The sequence below is a fragment of the Gymnogyps californianus genome, chromosome 1 (genome assembly GCF_018139145.2).
Source record: "Gymnogyps californianus isolate 813 chromosome 1, ASM1813914v2, whole genome shotgun sequence".
Classification (NCBI taxonomy): domain Eukaryota; kingdom Metazoa; phylum Chordata; class Aves; order Accipitriformes; family Cathartidae; genus Gymnogyps; species Gymnogyps californianus.
The window spans coordinates 200483297-200492473 of NC_059471.1; the positions used below are offsets into that span (position 1 = coordinate 200483297).

Sequence of the window (9177 nt, forward strand, 5' to 3'; positions counted from 1 at the left end):
TAATTGTGATCATTCAAATACGGAACCGGAGATGGAGCATAAAACTTACCTGGGCAATCACCACAAACAAGAGAGCTTGATTTCTGAAAAAGTTACATCCCATGCAAAAAAGCCCTAAGGTTTTTGAAGACATTGAGAAAAAATTTGAAAAATAAACAAGCAGAGAGAATTGTGATCTGATTTTTGGCAGGGGAAAAAATAAAAGGAAAAATGATCAGATAGCTTGTTTGGAAAATACTCATCAATCAAGAATCAAAATTAAATGACACAGACAAAATGAAAGATGCAACGATCTGAACTCTATTGTTGAAAGCCTTACAATACTTTTCAATCCTCTAAATATCTGTAAAGTTCTTATTCATCAGTGTAACTTCTCTTTCTCAGATTTCTAGTCATTTTTACTCATACTGTATTTGAAACCCAAAAGCAACTGCAGCTTACCTTACTTCTGATTAAGAGTATAACTTATATCACAATTTAATTCTACCATAGTACCATTTTAAAATAATCTTATTAACACTCTCAATATGTTTTTGCTCACAAGATATACTCTTATTTTGAGCAGCCCGTCTGCCAATGCAATTCAGTGGGTCAACTTCAGAAGAACATTGGCATCAAAATAAGCAAGCTGAGATCTGTCCATGTTTGTATCTATGCAGATGGCATCTGCAAGATAAGGATTTTTTTGTGAGCAAATGGATAGTTAACCCTGTTTAAACCTTGCTCTCATGGAAGTGTTCCAACACTAGCAAATTTAGCCATGGTCCTCAGAGAACAAGCTACCAAGTGAAAGCTAAATTCCATGAAGGAAGTCTGCTGAATTGGCCTGTCATTGCTTCTTTAAGAAACATCCAGCACATGAAATCTGTTATCCGTATTGGATGTTTTTAGATGCTCCATTTTAATTAAGTTGTGGGCTAGACACTGATGTTGTATAGTGTAGATCTGTCTTATGTTCTGCAGTACTTCAGATTAGATGTTTTTAATGCTCTCTGAATGCCTTAAAACCTAGTGCAGATCTTCCATCCTTGTTAACACTTCACATCCTGTTTAGTACATACAGCAAACCAAGACAGAGTAATTAAGCCTTGCAGAAGTAACGATTAGCACTCCCTCTGACAGCAGCCAATAATGAATGTCTAGCAAGACATGGATTTATTGGAGTGGATCCAGAGGAGGGCCACAAAAACGATCAGAGGGCTGGAACACCTCTCCTAGGAGGACAGGCTGAGAGAGTTGGGGTTGTTCAGCCTGGAGAAGAAAAGACTCCAGGGAGACCTTATTGTGGCCTTTCAGTACTTAAAAGGGGGCTTATAAGAAAGATGGGGACAAACTTTTCAGTAGGGCCTGTTGCGATAGGACAAGTGGTAATGGTTTTAAACTAAAGGAGGATGGATTCAGACTAGATATAAGGAAGAAATTTTTTACAATGAGGGTGGTGAAACACAGGAACAGGTTGTCCAGATGCCCCATCCCTGGAAACATTTAAGATCTGGTGGGAGGGGGCTCTGAGCAGCCTGATCTAGTTGAAGACATCCCTGCTCATTGCAGGGGGGTTGGACTAGATGACCTTCAAAGGTCCCTTCCAACCCAAACCATTCTATGATCCTATGAATATAGGAACACAAGCATTTATGGATATTTTCTCAAGCTGCAATATTTTGTGGTTCAAATTTACACATGCTGAAGATAATGTTTAATAATCCTGAATTATCTTCTTCTAACAATTTATCTAATTCCTTTCTGAAGCCATGTAATCTTTCTGTAATCAAACATCACGTGGAAAAGAGTTCCATTACTTAATCATCATCCTGTGAAGAAGTGTCTCCCCTTGCTTATTTTGAAACTGCCACTTAGTTTAATTTGTTCAGTTTCTCAAGTAGGAACTTCATACTCTGTTCACCTATTGAGTGCTATTCATGATTGTGTAGACTTCTATCACACCTGTTTTTCATGCTAGAGTCCTAGTCTATCTAGCTTTTCCTTCAGTGTAGGCTATCTCTGGAATTAATCTTACCAGGTCAGTGGAATGCTAATACCCAGATGGTAGCTTCTGGAAGTGTAATTTTCAGGCACTTCCAGTTCTTTTTGTGAATCATGTTCTTTCTTCCCTCTCCCCATGCAATGACATTTCTGTGTTCTTGTCCTGGCCTACTGCTTCTGCCTTTTATGCAGCCTCTCACACTCTAAAATTCTGAGTTTTGAGGACCATGTAAGCTGAATTATTCTGGCTAACAGTCTACCATCAACAGGATTATATAGATGATGACTCCCAGTGGCAGTCTCAGGACTAATAAAGTCTTATATTTGTGTATCAAACAGAGGTTTTAAGAATCCTTAAACAGTTTCATCTTTTGCTTTTGTTTCAAGAAAGCAGTCATTGGAAGGAATAGGCCCAAAGGAACAATGTGATACTCAGAGTACACAATTCTGCATCCTTTCAGATGTATTTTCACTATGCAGAAATGAAACCAGTCTCTTCCTCTATTTTTCAACACAGATCAATTCAAAACAAATCCCATTGATTAATCTGTCATAGCTTGACTTATAAAGTTGCCTCTATAGTAGCTTGCCTGGAAACTGGCCCTCTGCTTCATCCTGAAAGAATACTCACCTCTCACTGTCTCAGACTTCTTTTAAAACTGTGTGGGTCTGTCAAACAGGAGGGAAAAAAGAAGGCTAAGTCCCTGCTGGGGAGTCCATCTGTCAGGTGGTGATGCTAAATTAACTTTCTATATAGAAGCAGAGCTTTTCTTCCCCAGTAAAGAGTAGTTGCTCTGAATTTTCAGACAAAATATCAAATTTATTTTCCTTTCTATGTAATGCTGGGACTAGTAGCTTTTTGATATTGTTATCTTTTGCTTTGGTTTAGATTTTATTTTGTTGTTTTATTATTTTTAAGGTGCCTGTGTGGTTTTCAAAACCTGTGAGCAGACATACAATGCTTCAGAAGTCAGGCACCCAGTTCCGGGAGAGCAATTCATAGCATGCTAAACTAGGCATCAATGCTCTAGATACATTGTATGTGGGACAGTAAAGCTCTGACATGCAGCTTGTCTAAATTGGCGAAGAGCATCTGAACTCTCTTTCCAGCAGAGCTTAGGTATCTCCCTAGAGCAGAGGTTACATTCCTCTAGGACAAAGATTCAGTCCGGCAGAGTCGTGGCACCACTTCCAGCCCTGAAGTACTCAGCACCACCCTGGGAATGGGTTTCTGGCAGTTCTTACCCTTGCCTTCGTAGTTATTTGGTCTTTAATTCAGTGATATTTCCAATTTAAAATAGATGAAAGGTCCTGGGAGTTGATATTGACGAATAACTGCCTCAAATATTGAGCATTTCAAGATCTTAACGATGTGAGGCTTACTTTTCCTGAATTTGTTTCCTGAACTTAGATTTCTAAGTTTCACCTGCAGTACCACTGGTTGTCCAAAGGTTTTGTTGCACACCTGCCCAGCTGTTCTGAGAAATGTAAATGAATGGTAGGCAATCTTTACCCGTGACTTTACGCATCCACATAACAAAAAATTACTGTCAGTGTTTCACTTGTGTATAATATGGGTATCTATTTCAAAGCATTTCCTCTCCCCACTTTTATGACAGTTTTTATTATCTGAATTGTTATGCCATAGAGGTATTCATCTTTTTGCTACATCTGAAGAAAAACAAAAAAAATTACCTCTGAGTTGTATTTATTCCCATCAACATAGCTGCTTTCTTTTTCTAGAGGGAAAAATTGAACTTCCAGAGATCTTGCTAGCCATAAAACTGCTGAAGCAAGGTCAGGCATTTCAATATGGAGATAAAATGTTAATAAATGGGGGCCATTGTCCCACACTTGAAAATTTATGCACTACATCAATATGGGATCATTCTCTTCTCGGTTAAATTCATCTAGTAATTTCTGACTGTATTCATTGCCTAAGGATGTATTTCTTTACAGTTAAATATCACTAGCTGTGCATTTTGATAGAAGAAATGCAGACTACAATTTATAACCTACACAATAATAAGTGAATAGAAAGTTGCCCCTTGGAAGAAATGCTACAGAGTATGTAAAAATACAACATTCTGTTTCAACTACTTCTGCTGAATAGTATTGGAAGAGACCCCAATTGGAATTCTAATGCCATTTCTGAGCTTCTTCATTCTTGCTGCTCTAAGAACATAAAAACAATGATGTATCAACAGTCAAGGCAATGCAAGATAAATAGTGTTGCAAAAACCTTGAGATGATGAAAGCAAATTTTGAGAGCACATACTTCTCTATTTTGTACACTTCTAGATACACTGTTGTAATAAATATCTTTCCCGTGGCACCAGTAATTAAAGGAATACACAGGTAAAATGACCATTGCCCCCCAAATTCTACGATTTAAGTAGAAATCTCTCCAATGCTATTGGAGCTTTGGATCTCCAACAACACTCTCTCCAAGAACTCTATCTGGTAAAAGAATGACAGACAGAAAAAAATTGCTTTTCTTGTAAATCTTTATGTAAAAATTATATTTCTAGAAAGTAAAGTTTCATTAAAAATAGAATTAAAATACTTTTTGATGAGTGTTGTGATTACAAGAAGTAAAATAATTCTGGCATGTCTAGGAAAAAAATTAAGAAATCATACTACAACAATTGATTTAGGGAGGCTGTAGTGGGCAAACAATTTAGCAAGAATTCCTAAAGACATGCTCAGAAAGAACTACAAATAGCAAAAAAGTGCTATAATGATCCTTGGCTGCATGTAGAGGAAGTAGCAAGTAGGAAGATGTTTTCACCTCTTCCTACAGGTACAGAAACGGACCTATAGGGCAATACTGCACTAATACTAGAGTACTAGAGTTCTAATACCATATTTTACAATGGAAGGAAATGTTGGAAAATTGTAGAATGTCAGAAACTTTCAGAGACACAAACAATATTTAATGTTAAATGAGAGCCTTTAAGAGATCAATGCATTTATCTCAACAAAAAGAGCACTGAGGGGTTATTTGATCATAGTTTCTAACTACCTTTGCAGGGAGAAAGTACAGGATATTAAAGAGCTTTTTAATCTAGCAACAAACAACACAATGGGAACAAAAGATTTAAGAATTCAGACAGGCAAAATTAAATTACTTATCAGACACGTTTTTGGGGTTTTTTTTGCATGCAGGGTGAATATCCACTAAAGCAAAGCGTGAAGGCAAGGGTAGGTTCCCCATATCTCAATGTCAACAAAGCTAGACTGAATGCTTCTGTGGAAAATCCCAGTCAGTGCATCAAAGTTGTGGCCTTGAAACCAAAATTACCCTACATGATGTGCCCTAATCATTTGTGTCCTTAAAAACAATCCTTCTTGCTCATTTGCAGTTCTACCTTGCCTTATATAATACTGACTATTTTCTTCTTTTGCTTTTAATTCATATTTTTAAAATACTGCTGCTATTCAAGCCACTGCATGTACAGTGATAGATGTACAAACAAGGGTGGAAAATATTTTCATATGCATCCTCTAATTTGGATAAGTAGATATATGGATAAATGCATGCACTTAAAAGCTGAGATAGCCTAAGGAAGTTTAACAAAAAACATGTGAGGACATAATTGGCAGACTCTGGTAGATTACATAGAATAATAGAGGTCACCCCTAAAAAAAAGTCCTTCTCATCATTTGATCCCACTATTTTCTGTAGATGGTACTCAACTCCAGGTGACGACGTCTTGTAGCTGTTGCAGTTGACCTTCTACCAGGTCAATACATATTTGTAAGCTCATGTGTTTGAATGAGAGGAGCCTATTGATGAAGCCTTCTTACTCCAGCTACAGGAGGCATTGTGCTCGCAGGCTTTCATCCTGCTGGGAGACTTCAACCACCCAACATCTGCTGGAAAAGTAGCGCAGCGAGCTGTAGGCAACCCAGGAGACTCCTGGAGTGCATTGAGGATAACTTCTTAAACCAGGTAATAGACAGCACTGCCAGAGGGGATGCGATACTGGACCAGACGGTCACCAATGCAAGTGAGCTAATCAGTGATGTCAAGATTGGAGGCAGCCTGGGCTGCAGTGATCATGCACTGGTGGAGTTCACAGTCCTGAGGGATATGGGTCAGGCAAAGAGTAAAGTCAGGACCCTGAATTTTAGGAAAGCAAACCTCCAGCTGTCCAAGGAGTTAGTCAATAGAATACCCCTGGGAAACTGCCCCCAGGGACAAGGGAGCAGAACAGAGCTGGCAGATCTTTAAGGATGCTTTCCATAGAGCACAAGAGCTCTCAATCCCCAGGTGTAAGGAATCAGGAAAGGAAAGCAGGAGACCAGCATGGCTGAGTTGAGACCTGCTGGTCAAACTAAAGGGTAAGAAGGAAATGCACAGGCAGTGGAAGCAGGGACAGGTATCCTGGGAAGAGTATAGGGATGCTGCCACTTTGTGTAGGGATGGGGTCAGGAAGGCCAAGGAGCTGAACTTGGCAAGGGATGCAAAGAATAATAAGGGCTTCTATAGGTATGTCAGCCAGAAAAGGAAGATCAAAGGAAGCATACCCCCCTTGATGAACAAGACTGGCAGACTGGTAACAATGGATGAGGAGAAGGCTGAGGTACTCAACAACTTTTTTGCCTCAGTCTTCACTGGCAGCCTCTCTTCCCACACCTCACAAGTGGATGGACCGCAAGACAGTGACTGGGGGATCAAAGTCCCTCCCACTGTAAGAGAAGATCAGGTTCATGACCACCTGAGGAACCTGAACATACATAAGTCTATGAGACCTGACGAGATGCATCCCAGAGTCCTGAGGGAACTGGCTGATGTAGTTGCCAAGCCACACTCCATGATATTTGAAAAGTCATGGCAGTCCGGTGAAGCCCCTGGTGACTGGAAAAAGGGAAACATTGCACCCATTTTTAAAAAGGGTAGAAAGGAGGACCCCGGGAACTACTGACCTGTCAGCCTCACCTCTGTGCCTGGGAAGATCATGGAACAGATCCTCCTAGAAGCTATGCTAAGGCACATGGAGGACAGGGAGGTGATTTGAGACAGCCAGCATGGCTTCACCAAGGGCAAGCCCTGCCTGACCAACCTAGTGGCCTTCTATGATGGAGTGACTACATCAGTGGACAACAGAAGAGCTACGGATGTCATCTATCTGGACTTCTGTAAGGCCTTTGACATGGTCCCTCACAACATCCTTCTCTCTAAATTGGAGAGATATGGATTTGATGGATGGACTATTTGGTGAGTGAGGAATTCGTTGGATGGTCACATCCAGAGGGGTCAACGGGTCTCCGGATGGAGATCAGTGACAAGTGGTGTCCCTCAGGGGCCCATATTGGGACCAGTACCATTTAATATCTTCACCAATGACATAGACAGTGGGATTGAGTGCACCCTCAGCAAGTTTGCAGATGACACCAAGCTCAGTGGTATGGCTGACACACCTGAGGGACGGGATGCCATCCAGAGGGACCTGGACAAGCTCAGGAAGTGAGCCCATGGGAACCTCATGAGGTTCAACAAGGCCAAGTGCAAGGTCCTGCACCTGGGTCAGGGCAATCCCCAGTATCAGTACAGGCTGGGGGATGAATGGATTGAGAGCAGCCCTGCGGAGAAGGACTTGGGGGAACTGGTGGATGAAAAGCTGGACATGAGCCAGCAATGTGCGCTCGCAGCCCAGAAGGCCAACCATATCCTGGGCTGCATCAAAAGAAGCATGGTCAGCAGGTCGAGGGAGGTGATTCTGCCCCTCTACTCTACTCTGGTGAGACCCCACCTGGAGTACTGCATCCGGTTCTGGAATCCTCAGCACAAGAAAGACATGGACCTGTTGGAGCGGGTCCAGAGGAGGGCCACAAAAACAATCAGAGGGCTGGAACACCTCTCCTGTGAGGACAGGCTGAGACAGCTGGGGTTGTTCAGCCTGGAGAAGAAAAGACTCCAGGGAGACCTTATTGTGGCCTTTCAGTACTTAAAAGGGGGCTTATAAGAAAGATGGGGACAAACTTTTCAGTAGGGCCTGTTGCGATAGGACAAGGGGTAACAGTTTTAAATGAAAGGAGGATGGATTCAGACTAGATGTAAGGAAGAAATTTTTTACGATGAGGGTGGTGAAACGTAGGAACAGGTTGCCCAGAGAGGTTGTAGATGCCCCATGCCTGGAAACATTGATGCCCAGGTTAGAGAGGGCTCTGAGCAGCCTGATCTAGTTGAAGACATCCCTGCTCATTGCAGGGGGGTTGGACTAGATGACCTTCAAAGGTTCCTTCCAACCCAAACTATTTTACGATTCTATGATTCTATGAAGGGACAGATGTTTCATTGCCCCAGTCTCACTACACTCCAAAAATATGAAAATACAAAGTTGAATGCAAAGTCAACACACATTCCTCCCAAAAATATACCATCACCCTTTCTTTTTATGGGAAGGGATCACAGGTTCATACGCAAGGAGATATTTGTAGAACTTTCCAGCTGATGTTCCCTGACAGCTAGCAAGGGGACCAGAAACATATGGTGCACTGCAAGGAGTGTCTACCTCTACCTATAGAAAGAGCCATTATTGGTCCTTTTTCCTACTCTATTTAAGTCACGGATGGGGATTATTTGTTTTAAAACATCCTGTGAAAAGTTGGATTTTGGCTGGGGGAGCTGGAGATTCAGTTGCTGGAGACTGAGAAAATTGTGGCATCAGGGTAGCGTGGCCGAGCGGTCTAAGGCGCTGGATTAAGGCTCCAGTCTCTTCGGGGGCGTGGGTTCAAATCCCACCGCTGCCATCAATGTTTTCTAGCCTAGAGTAATGCCCGGCACAAGTACAAATTGGGAGAGGAGTGGCTGGAGAGCAGCCCTGCGGAAAGGGATCTGGGGGTGCTGGTCGACAGCAGGCTCAGTATGAGTCAGCAGCGTGCCCTGGCAGCCAAGAGGGCAAACCCCATCCTGGGGTGCACCAAACATGGTATAACCAGCTGGTCAAAAGAGGTGATTGTCCCACTGTATTCAGCATTGGTGAGGTCTCACCTTGAATACGGTGTGTAGTCCTGGGCCCCACAATTTAAGAAGGGTGTGAAGGTCCTTGAATGCCTCCAGAGGAGGGCAACAAAGCTGCTGGAAGGAACCTAAGGACTTTGGGCTTGTCTAGTTTGGAGAAAAGGAGGCTGAGGGGCGACCTCATTCATTGCTCTCTACAGCTTCCTGAGGAGGGGAAGTGGAGA

General features: G+C 42.1%; 1 non-coding gene across 1 annotated transcript; it reads left to right on the plus strand.

Annotated features, from left to right (window-relative positions):
- The first annotated feature begins 8660 nt into the window (after positions 1 to 8660).
- TRNAL-AAG (transfer RNA leucine (anticodon AAG)) lies at positions 8661 to 8742 on the plus strand. The gene has a single exon. It is a non-coding gene; the product is annotated as a tRNA-Leu (tRNA).
- Positions 8743 to 9177: the final 435 nt, after the last annotated feature.